Genomic DNA, 12,912 nt, shown 5'->3' with positions numbered 1-12,912 from the left:
ACTCTTCTCAAGCCACAACATATCCTTCTTTTAAGCTCTTCTCTACCTTTCGTCTTGTGTGTCTGTACTCAATGTTTTACTAAAATAGTCACATTTCCTACTTATTTTTTCTATTTCTTTCACCAGAAACTGTATGTTTCACATTCACCTTGATTTAATCTTAATACATTGTAAATAAGTGGTGGTATTTTTTTCTCTTTTTTTATTTTATTGGGCATTTTTTAATTTACATTTCCAATGTTATTCCCTTTCCTGGTTTCCCATCCATAAACCCCCTATCCCATTCCCCCTTCCCTTGCTTCTGTGAGGGTGCCCCCCAACTCCTTCCTGCCTCTGCACCCTGACTTCCTCTACAGTGGGGCATTGAACCTTGGCAGGACCAAGGACTTCTCATCCCATTGGCGCCTAACAAGGTCATCTGCTGCGGGAGGATGTAGTGGAAGCCATGGGTCTGTCCGTGTGTACTCTTTGGATGGTGGTGTAGTCCCTGGGAGCTCTGGTTTGTTGGTATTGTTGTTCTTATGGGGTTGCAAACCCCTTCAGCTCCTTCAGTCCTTTCTCTAACTCCTCCAATGGGATCTTGTTCTCAATTCTATGGTTGACTGTGAGCATCTGCCTCTGTATTTGTCATGCTCTGGCAGAGCCTCTCAGGAGACAGCTATATTAGGCTCTGTCAGCACGCACTTCTTGGCATCAGCAATATTGTCCGGATTTGGTGGCTATATGGATATGGGCTGGATCCACAAGTGGGACAGTCTCTGGATGGCCTTTCCTTCAGTCTATGATCCACACTTTGTCTCTGTATTTCCTCCTATGAATATTTTGGCTCTACTTCTAAGAAGGACTGAAGCATCCCTTGTGTAAATGTACATTTTCTGTATTCATTTCTTTGTGACAGGACATCCGGGTTTTTTCTAGCTTCTGGTTATTATAAATAAGGCTGCTATGAACATAGTGGAGCATGTGTCCTTGTTATTTGTTGGAGCATCTTTTGGGTATATGCCCAGAAATAGTATAGCTGGATCCTTAGGCAGTACTATATCCAATTTTCTGAGGAACCGCCAGACTGATTTCCTGAGTGGTTGTATCAGCTTGCAGTCCCACCAACAATGGAGCAGTGTTCCTCTTTCTCCACATCCTCGCCAGCATCTACTGTCACCTGAGTTTTTGATCTTAGCCATTCTGACTGGTGTGAGGTGGAATCTCAGGGTTGTTTTGATTTGTAGTTCCCTGATGATTAATTAAGATATTGAACATCTTAAGGTGCTTCTCAGTCATTCAGTATTCCTCAGTTGAGAATTCGTTGTTTAGCTCTGTACCCCATTTTTAATAGGGTTATTTGATTCTTTGGAGTCTAACGCCTTGAGTTCTTTGCATATATTGGATATTAGCCCTCTATTGTAGGATTGGTAAATATCTTTTTTTCTTAACTTCTAGAGAGATGTCACTGTCTATGTACATGGAGTTTTAATTCATTATTATGCAGAGATTTTAAAAATTATAAAATTAGATTTAATAAGTAGGTTTTCTTTTTCCCCATCCAGTGTCCCCCATATATTGGTCTTTTCATGTCCTTTGATGTATCAGCCACAAAGTAAGGGATGTATTAACAATTACATGCTCTCCCTTAGCTTCTAAGGATGGACTGGGAGCCAATTTTGATATCCACAGCAATAAGACCTCTGTCCACCCCCAAATGAGACTATCAGTCTGCAGAGTTTTCAGGCTTCTGTACCAAAGCATTGGCTTTGTCAAGCATCCAATAGTAAGTCAGTATTGCATTTTGTCATTGCATTGTCTCCTAGAAGAAATTTTTTGATTATTCAGAGGACTGGGTCCATTAAACCAGCAGTTACAAAGGTGTGTGGTTCAAGGACCACCTGCCTGGTGGTACCTCAAGGTAAACTCTTAAAACAAAACTGGTGACACATTAAGGTAGAATTTTAAGAAAAAGAAAATGCACTCTTCTACTCCAAAGAGTTAACAGTTCCTAATAGCTCTATGGCTCAGGCATGAATTTGTTGCCCAACGTCTATTTCTGTGCTAGAATTTCTCTTATTTGGGCTTGTACAGGTTTTGTGAATTCTGTACAGCTATTGTGCATCCATATGAGCCCCAGCCTTAGAATATTCAGAAGACACTGTTTCTTTGTGATGACTCTTATTCCTTCTGCTTCCTCTTCAATAATGATGCCTGAGCCTAAAGAAGAGGGGCTGCTCTGTATACTTTACTCTCAGACCTTTATTGAGTTGTTTCCCCTTATTTTTAGTTTTCTCCATCAATCCACTCTGTAGCTGTTTGCATAGGTATGGCCCCACAGGCCCCATGTCTTTGAATACTTGGCCCATAGAAAGTGGTACTATAAGGGGCTGTGGCCTTATTGGGTAGGTGTGGCCTTGTGGAAGGGAGTAAGTCACTGACATGGGCTTTGAGGTCTTATAAGACCAAGATAGGCTTAGTCACTTTTACTTCTGCCGCTTGCTGGTCTAGATGTAGAAATCTCAGTGCCTGCTGAGTAACTTGTCTGCTTTCATGCATCCTTGTTCCTTCCAAGATATTAATGGACTAAACTTCTGAAACTTTAAGCCACCCCAGGTTAAATATTTTCTTATAAAAGATGTTGTCATGGTCTTGGTGTCTCTGCACAGCACTAGAAAGGCTAGCTATGATGCACTCACACAGTTCATGTGTTATATGTTGCTGCTTTTCATATCTTATTTTATTTTGAGGTTTCCACAGGAGTTCACATGAACAACTATTTACTTTTTTATGGTAGTCTTCATGTTATGTTGAACTCTTCTGCAAGTGGGACTTAGAATAACAAGCACCTTGCATAAGGTTGTATTTATTGTCAAAATACTCTCTAATTCAATATCTTTATAGGGTTTTTATTTGTGACCATGGTTTTTCAATAGAGATTAGCATGTCAAGATCAAGAGTATATCATCATTTCTGCAAATCTTGAAAGATTTGGACAAACAAGGAGATGCAGAGGCATCCTAAGTTGTGGTATGCACGCCCAACAGGGACTCCTACTGGAGTGACTATTGAACACTATTAAGAATTGTGGACCTCTAAAGATCTTATATAGGTTACTGCGTGTATGCTGAAAGGTCCATGGAATGACTGAAGGTATATTATCATGATGATTGACAACTAGAATCATAGCTTTTACTGTATGACACTGACACGTTATCACCAGACTTACCAGTCAAATGCAGTCTGCCCTGAGGCAGCCTTGAATACAGTAGAAAATAGAGAGAGATGTGTTCTGTTTTCCTCTCTACTGCTACTGTGTTAATACTTGCCCCGGAAACATAACTTTAGCCACCCCCTTCCCATTCCTACTGGTGAATAGGTGGGATTATACGCCCCCCCCCCATTTCAATAAGTAAAAGTCCCACTAGGTCCAAGCGGGACTGTGTTGTGATTTGAACTAAATTAATTCTTCAGTAAATATAGCTCAGGGTCACACGATTTCATTTTATACTGGACCCTGGGGTTGATCCTCAGTTCTTGTGTGTGCAATGGAGGAGAGAAAGGTAGAAATGGTTTTTAAAATAATAAAAATAGATAAATAGAAAAGCTAATTAATTGAAAGGCTAGATGTCACTTAATGAAGAAACTTGCCCAGGACATATGAAAACTCCCAGCATTTAAAAAAAGAGAAAAAGAAATGTTAAAAAGATAAAAATAGATTTAGAAAGAATACAGAGGGAAGCCATGAAAAGAAAAAAAAGGGAAGAGTGCAAACTCAGTTAAATGAAGATAAATGTAAGAAAAATAAAAAGAAATGAAAATTCAGCCTTAAAATTTAAATAGAATAAAACATAAGTGAAAACGGATTTTCTTGCTAAGATCTCTCTTGGTCTCTAGAGATAAAATTTGCAATGACTAGGGTGAAAATAGGAGAATGCATTTTCAGATGATTCTAATTCTTCTCAGTTGTCAAGAAGCTAATGGGAGCAGAACCAGGCTGTGTCTAACATGTGACAAACACTGTGACTGTACTGGGGTGTATGCTCTCCAGATTGTTAAGTATGCAACGCCCTGCACGTCAGTACTGATACTAGAGCTGTGAGCCTGTCTGGCCACATGAGCATAGGAGGAATATACGCTGCTCTAGGTTTACCATCACTTAGGAAGTGTCACTGTACAATGAATATGTAGACAGTGTCTGTGGTACAGTAAACCCTTCTTACTCACCTGGCTTTGTCATTCTCCCTACTACCTGGGACACGCTAGGTTTAATTTCCTATGTGGGCAAACTCCAGTTCTCACTGATTCTTACTTCCCTGACAAGTTCTATCGCTAGTATTTTGTTTCGAGTTCGGGAAAGAAAAAGCTATTCCTGAGTGTCCCTTTAGCACCACCTTGGACGTGAACTTGTATTTTTATTTTATCAGTTGTGTGTTTCGTTATATTATCCACATTTTGTTCATTTATTTTTCTCAAAAATCACCTTTATTTCCTCCCTTTTCTTCACTTGTTCCATTTTTATGAAGCATTTCATTTGCATGTATTTATTATCGCATGATTTATTCTTGTGTCTGTGTCGTTATTGGTGTTTGTTGTCTTTCCATTACCTTTATACACAGTGACCTACATTTGAAGCTTATTGGATTGTATTGGTGCGTAAGTTGACTACGTTAAAGTTAGTTTTCTATTCTTCCCCTTTTTGCTCCTGTCCCAGCTCATATTCTTCTTGTGATTCCCCTCTTTCTGAATACTTGTGCCTCAATAGAAAAAAACATGCATCACCATGGGTACTCAAAGTTTTGTAAAAATGTGCATATTGACCATATATGAGAGATCTCAGTGAGTTGGTTTATCCAATTCTTGTTTACAGGACATTTGAAAAAGTCTATTATTTCAAGTAAGCACCTTGAAGTCGGACATATATTGAAATGGCTCAGTAATATCTCTCAGTAAGACATCTCCTAACTTTAAGTGGAATGGACTATGCTCCTGGGTTACATTAGTTACTCAATGTGTAAGTGTTAAACATTACTATCATTCCCAGGATCCAGTGGAACTATGTCTCCATCCCCATGCATGGGGTTATATATATTATACAGTCCAGATGTATTCAAATATCACATCTTTTATGTGTTTTTATTTGTTGGTTTGGTTGAAAATCTGTACTTGAATAGAAAGGATGATATTTGTGTGTACATTTTCTATACTCTCAACAGATAACCTTTAACATCATAATATTTTTTCCCTCAGGATTTATTATCGTTCCAGGAGTTATAATTGGCCGTTTTCTTGGAGGTTTAATTGTTGACAAATTGGAAATTTCTTGTAAGAACAAATTGAAATTTATACTGCTGACATCTATTGTATCAAGTGTGCTTTTCCTATTAAATTTTTTGTGGAGTGTGAAACATCAAAATTTGCTGGAATCAATGAAGATTATGATGGGTAAATATAAGTTTTATACTACATTTTAAATCATAAGTGAAGAGATATTTTTCAGACCAATATTCAGTAACTATATAGTTATATAACCTGGGAAGAGAATTACATTCCTTACAAAGATTTTCCTGGGAAATGTACATATCCAACTAAAAATAAAACACAAGAACTACATCTAGTTTTACATAGTTCTCCAGTTATGTAAGAGATCTGTGGGTGTGCTATAAATTGTGTAAAAAAAAAGAAATTACTACAGAAACTGAAATTCTTTAAATTTATTATTAAATTTATATTGATTCTTGTGGATACATAATGTGTTACAAACCTGAAAGGTATGATCAATTGATTTTTGATGCAAAAATTTATAAAAATGTTTTCTTCTAGCTGAAAGAGTACAGGGAAAATGAGACATAACAAAGATTTCCTGTACACAGTATAAGAAACTGGACTGCTGAATTATAAGCATTAAGTATGTTCTCTTTGGTGAATAAATACAATATTGCACAATGTATTCTAAAAATATGAATAAAACCGTTTTGATCTTGAATTTGATAAGGATTTCTTTTACATGACAGAACACTAGTAATCCAGGAAGAAAATTGACTTGAAAATTTCAATCTGCCTCTTTAACAACATCTTTTCTTTTCTGGGTTTTCCAGACAGGGTCTCACCTGGTATGAATACCTGGTTGTCCTTGAATTGGCTATGTACAGCAGCCTGGTTTCGAACACAGAGAGCTCCGCCTGCCTCTTCCTCTAATAATATCCTTCCTACGATAAAAGTTGTGCACCACCCTGTCTGGCTTTCAAGGACTCATTTTAAAAATCAGCCACAAATTGTAAAAAGACATGGGAAAACAATATGTACAAGAGGCTTGTTTCTGGTCACATAAAACACTTAATAGTGGTTCATTTAAAACTCTCAGCAGTGATTTTATTAGTAATAAGAAAACAAATCATATGACAAAACTGGACATATCATTCGAGACAGAATTTCGCCATATAATAATTATACACACAAGGAAAATAGCAATGAATTCACTGCCATTAGTCCCTGGGAAGCTGTTTCATATCAAAATGCACAGATTAGTGAAACCATACCGTTACAATGAAGTGTGGTTAGGAGTTGAAGCTGCGACATACTGCTAGCAGACTAGCAACCATGAGCTGAGGGCACCCCTGCCGGTGTCATGGAATTAGAGAAATGAAACCACAAAGAGGTGAGCATGAAATCGCATCTTAGGTTGGCCTTGTCAACTTGGACCAACCTTTGGGGAGTCTGATGCCGCTTTTTGTCTTTTTTTTAATTTTTGTTTCCAAACTCTTCATGTGTCATGCCTTCCAACTTCTGCTTCCTGAACTCCATCCTCCAGTACGTAACGCCAAGTGTCACATTCATTATATCGTTTGTACATTCACAGATCTTCTATATTCTTTCTCTCAAGGTAGGTCAGTTTCTGTTCTCAGTGCCTCTCTGTCCTTCATATGTTAATTTATGCATGAGATCAGCTAATGTAGAAGCCTCAATCTTGCTGCCCTGTTTTAGGTGTTAGCTTTTGTTCAAAATTTAGTTGTCCCCAGAAAGCAACTTAGAGAGCAGGTTCAAATACTTAAGATAATATCCAATTGTTGTTCCTTTAGTTACTCTACCTCAAAAGCTAAGTCCTCATTTAAGCATTGATTTGGGGAGCAGGAGAGGAGAGTGTTCTCTGTATACTGAATGTCCACTGCCCTAGGAAATTTAATCAGCACCAGCTGAAGTGCTTCGTGTCCTAGTTGCATCGTTCCTGTACTAGAACTTGGGCTCTTTCGATAATTTTCCTCACAAAGACACTGATATTGATTTATTCCTGGTATGAGGGGACAATTCTCATAAGAGGGCCTTTGAATTATTCCTGCTTTGAGAGAAAAACAAGCAAACAAACAAAAACAAAAACCTAAGCTTATGTTGCAGGTGCTGGAGCTCTACCTGCCATCGCTTGGAACTCAGGTGTTGCTGCTCAGCACTAATGGGCTCTGACAGGAAGGGCTGACAGGAGGCAGGCAGCAGGAGAGCTCTGGTCAGATAATGAGAAGGGTGAGCCCCAAAGGGAAACTGTGTGACTGGCCTGGAAGCTTAACAGCTCTGGATTCCATTCTACCTGTCTTTCCAAAATGTATCTGGAGGAAATTCTCTCTCTCTCTCTCTCTCTCTCTCTCTTTCTCCCTCCCTCCCTCCCTCCCTCCCTCCCTCTCTCTCTCTCTCTCTCCCCTACCTTTCTTTCTTCCTTCCTTCCTTTCTTTCTTTCTTTCTTTCTTTCTTTCTTTCTTTCTTTCTTTCTTTCTTTCTTTCTTTCTTTCTGCAAAGACAGTAGACAGGATTTTTTTTTCTCTTCTCATGAGCTATCTTCGTATTCACTATAGCAGTGAGTATTTTTTTTTCTGGATCTCCAAGATCCCTTTTCTATGAGAGGCTCAAGTATCCTAAAAGCCTAATATCCATTTAATGAAAACTTTTTTTACATGAACAGATTGCTCTGTGCTCCATGTTTTGGACCAATTGATCGAGCCCTTATAGGTGTCACAGTAGGGAGAAAAATAAACTGCCAAGAGGTGAGATTGAAAGCATGGTTCAGACTGACTTTGACAACATGGATCAATCTCGAGGGACTGTGATGCCAAGTCATTTAATGTCAGCATATTCAAACACAGTATAATATAGGGATAGGTTTCCTGGAGTAATACAATCCCAAGTGCACCAAGAAGCATAATTACATTGAAACTTGACTCTGGATCCCTGTCATTTATTCCAAGAGAATGGGTTATAGAGATAGGCTACCCATACTAGCTTCACGAATAAGGAAAGATCTAGAGTAGTCATGGTCATACATATAGTATAGTGATTATATTGGTTTCTAATCACCACTGGTTCTGGTTCTGCAAAATTTGGGGAGTTGATGGCTGTACAGGAAATGTAAGGACCATTTAGATTACTTTCAGTCCTGGCAGAGAGAGCTTAATATGGCCTGCTCCAACAGATAACACAGATCATCAGGTTAGAAATAACTGCCAATTTGCAGATTCCTGGATGGAAGGACAAATTACACAGAGAGAAAAATCTGTGTGCTTAAAATTTCTGGTTTCCCTGGTGATCTGTGGTCATCATAACCTTTGTACTCTTCACAATAAACCACGTAAAAAAACTGATAGTTTTGTGAAAAGTTTAAACGGTAGCTGGAGAAGTGGTTCAGTGTTTGATGGCACTTCTTCTCCAACCAGAGGACCAGGTCTGGTGCCCAGTACCCACTTGGAGGATCATAACTCTATTAACTCTAATCCAAATAGACCCAATGACTTTCTTTTGCTTCCATGGGTGCTGCACTCACAGGGTACACATACATTCTAGCAAAACCACAACACACATAAAATATTTCTAAAATAATTACATTAAAAACTCTCAAACATTTTAAATATTGTATGTCTAATACACAAGGACCATGAAAACATATTTGTATATAAGAACAAAGATCACTTGTAAAAACAAGGAAAGAAAATATAGGTTTTTATAAAATCCCCACAGATGAACAGGAAAAGAGAAATAATAAGAAATTATGTGTAAGTAAATATTAGGTAAGCAGAAAAGTGATAAGATAAATCTTTGAAGTGGGGGTGTCAGGCTATTTCAGGAGTTATGATTTCATTTGTTAAAAGACTGGTGGAAATATTATTACAGCATAAAAAATAATTCAAGTGATACATTTTAAAATACTTATTATTGACATCCAAAGTGCTGCCCCTTCTCCAAGCCCCTCTTTCACAGGTTCCCTCCCCATATCCCACTTCCCTTGTCTTCTGAGAGATTGTGGGCACCTCAGATACCCTCCCCACCATGGGCAAAGTCCCTACCATCTTCTCACACTGAGGCTAAGATTTATTTATTTTGAGTTTACGAGTTTGAGTATTCACCTCCATGTATGGTTATGTGCTGCATGCATGACTGGTGCCTGGAGAGATCAGAAGAGGGCACCGGACTCCCCGGATTAGAGAGTTCCTGGAGTTGAGAAGCTTGCTCTTCTAAAAGAGCAGGAAGTTCTCTTAAGAACTAAGCTGTCTCTCCAGGACTATCAGGTCATACATTCTTAAATGTGCCATTTTATCATGTTTTTATATCTCATAAATCTATGAAATAATTATTTCAATAAGCATATATATAGGAATCTTGCGAATACCTTGATGTATATGTTAACAATTTTAATGGTGGTAATAATTGTATTTAACTTCAACTTCACAGGTTAGGTAAAATTGGAAGCCTCACATCTTCATGCAATGAAAGATGTAGTTGTACGACTTCTGTTTATTCTTCTGTGTGTGGAAGAGATGACACAGAATATTTCTCTCCCTGCTTTGCAGGATGCAATGCTGCTAAAGAACTAAACACAGAAAAGGAAAAGGTAGATTTTTCTCATCCTTCTTCCTCTCGAGTAACAAGCCCAATTTGTAGATAGTTACTAGATTTTATTCTTAGCTCTCTAAAGTTTTGTGTTTATATTTTCCCTACTTTATATTTTAACAACGTGGAAAGAAACCAAGTTTTTGTTTACTGAATTTCCTTTCAGTGGCACTCACTGAACTTTGAGCACAATATTTCACACACTGAAGGGTTTCCCAGTGCTGTCCTGAGTTCTCTTCTTTTTCCTTCAATGTGCCTTCTGCTGAGATTCAAAATGTTTACTCTATGTGTTTCCAGATATTTCTCTATTATTCCTCCACAGTAAATCAGATATAGATATGACTAATTGGGGGCCTTTAAACCAGTGCTCTACCACTGAGCTAAAACCCCAGTCCTCATTCCTTTGATGGTGCACCAGACTGTATCATATATGTAAGCCTTCCAGAAAATATACATGACATTCTAGAAATTTGACTTATTTAATAATCTCTCATTACATATCTCATAGACTGCTGCTGCTACCTATGACTGATTTCTTCTTTTTAGTCCTTGCTCTGTCGTAGAGAGTAATTGCCTACTCTACTATTTACTTAAATTTGTAGGGTTCTCTTTTTTATTTTGTATATATGCATGTGTGTGTGTGTGTGTGTGTGTGTGTGTGTGTGTGTGTGTGTGTGTGCATATGTGAAGCACAGCTATGCAGGCATAATAGCATTTGATTCTTCTAAATGGAAAATAAATTTAGTTAGAAATTAGGGAGATGAAGTACTGGTCAGAGGACAATGCCTGATGTCATTCTTCAGGGTAAGTCTACCTTGAGTTTTGAGACACTCTTTCAGGGGCTCCAAGCGTTCCCAAGTAGGCTAGAGCACCTGACCCCCAAATCCCCAGGGGACCACACATTCAGTATTTGCAGCAGTGAGTTTACAAGCATACCAATATTCCAGGCTTTTAATGTGGGCACCACTCATCAAAAACAGGCCATCATTCTTGGCACCTCACAGGCTGAATCATCACCCCAGCCCCTGGGTGAATGTTCATAGCTACTAATTATGTTTCTTTTTTGTTTGTTTGTTTATTTATTTATTTATTTATTTTTACCTTTTAACTAGAAAATATAATGGATCTAGGAACTAAAAGACTCGTGTCTCTTTTCCTCTGTCTCCTGTTTTTGTTTTTGGGTATTTTTTTTTTTGTAATGAAAAGGGATGAAGACATAGTATATTGACTGAATCTTAGACATTATGTCAACGTGTTTAGCAGCATCTTTGTTTTTCTATCCTAACACGATTTTTTCCCCATCTTTATTAAATTGGGTATTTCTTATTTACATTCCAATTGTTATTCCCTTTCCTGGTTTCCAGGCTAACATCCCCTCCCCCCCTCCCCTCCCCTTCTATATGTGTGCTCCCCTCCCCATCCTCCCCCCATTACCGCCCTACCCCCAACAATCCCGTTCACTTGCGATTCAGTCTTGGCAGGAACAAGGGCTTCCCCTTCCACTGGTGCCCTTACAAGGTTATTCATTGCTACCTATGGGGTCAGAGTCCAGGGTCAGTCCATGTATAGTCTTTAGGTAGTGGCTTAGTCCCTGGAAGCTCTGGTTGCTTGGCATTGTTGTTCATATGGGGTCACGAACCCCTTCAAGCTTTCCAGTTCTTTCTCTGATTCCTTCAATGGGAGTCCCGTTGTCAGTTCAGTGGTTTGCTGCTAGCATTCGCCTCTGTATTTGCTGTATTCTGGCTGTGTCTCTCAGGAGAGATCTACATCCAGCTCCTGTCGGCCTGCACTTCTTTGCTTCATCCATTTTATCTAGTTTGATGGCTGTATATGTATGGGCCACATGTGGGGCAGGCTCTGAATGGGTGTTCCTTCAGTCTCTGTTCTAAACTTTGCCTCCCTATCCCCTCCCAAGGGTATTCTTGTTCCCCTTTTAAAGAAGGAGTGAAGCATTCACATTTTGATCATCCCTCTTGAGTTTCGTTTGTTCTAGGGATCTAGGGTAATTCAAGCATTTGGGCTAATAGCCACTTATCAGTGAGTGCATACCATGTATGTCTTTCTGTGATTGGGTTACCTCACTCAGGATGATATTTTCCAGTTCCAACCATTTGCCTATGAATTTCATAAAGTCGTTGTTTTTGATAGCTGAGTAGATTTTTTAACAAGCATTAGTATGGAACATATTTATGACATTTATAAAAATCATTCCTCTAAAATGTTATATGTTAAAATAGGATTTACATCTCTAAAGTAGAGAGGAAATCTGTATGTAATTAAAAAACACTACTATTGCTATTAATCACTTACCGTGTCTAACTTAGTAATTCCATAAGTGTGATAGTTTGGATGTGTCCTTCCAAAGTTTATGTGTCAGAATATTGGTTCAGAATATGACAAAGAAGGTGACAGGCTCCTTAAGAGGTGAGGCCAGGTAGAAGGATGGGATAATTAGTTGTTGTTGTTTTTAGACTTTTTATTGATTCTTTATGAGTTTCTCATTACATAGCCCAGTCCCACCCATCTTCCTTTCCCGTTGCATTTGCCCTTTACCCTTTCAACCGCCACCCCAAAAGAAGTATAAAACATACAAACAAATACATAAATAAACCAAACAAAGCATGGAAAACACCTCATGGTGAAAGCTGTCGTTTGTCACAGTGCGTCCTGCAGTAAACCTCTCAGTTTGTCCTCACTGCAAATGTTTTTTGCAATGAGGCACTGATCTGGACCAAGGTCTCTAGCTTCTACCACACCATCAGTATGGGATCCTCACTGGGATGCCTCCCTGCTATTGTTGGTGCCCTGTATTGTGCAAACCCTGCAGCTTTGGTTCAGCAGGACTGGTCCTTTCACGGGGTTCAACAGTTCACAGCTGATGAAGAGTTGGGGCCAGGCCAACAGAAAATCCTGGATTTGGTCAGCCTGTCAGCTCTCCCTTACCCACACCACCAGGGCCAGCTCTCCAATTCTTCTACAACTAGACTACTCAATGCTAACACTCACAGGAGGCAGGGTCAGCTCTTTTACAATCATGTCTTCAGAGATGGCTCGCCCACACGCATG

General features: G+C 38.9%; 1 pseudogene across 1 annotated transcript in view; it reads left to right on the top strand.

The window, feature by feature from the left end:
* Window positions 1-12,912, top strand: part of Slco6c1l-ps1 (solute carrier organic anion transporter family member 6c1 like, pseudogene 1) — an 89,916-nt pseudogene that overhangs the window by 19,959 nt on the left and 57,045 nt on the right. The window contains exons 5-6 of the transcript XR_015628964.1: window positions 5,230-5,424; window positions 9,688-9,847. The product of XR_015628964.1 is annotated as a solute carrier organic anion transporter family member 6c1 like, pseudogene 1, transcript variant X2 (transcript). The remainder of the gene's footprint in view (window positions 1-5,229; window positions 5,425-9,687; window positions 9,848-12,912) is intronic.

Source organism: Rattus norvegicus, chromosome 9 (genome assembly GCF_021556685.1).
Source record: "Rattus norvegicus strain SHRSP/BbbUtx chromosome 9, alternate assembly SHRSP_T2T, whole genome shotgun sequence".
In the NCBI taxonomy this organism is placed as follows: domain Eukaryota; kingdom Metazoa; phylum Chordata; class Mammalia; order Rodentia; family Muridae; genus Rattus; species Rattus norvegicus.
This window is presented reverse-complemented; position numbering and strand designations above follow the sequence as displayed.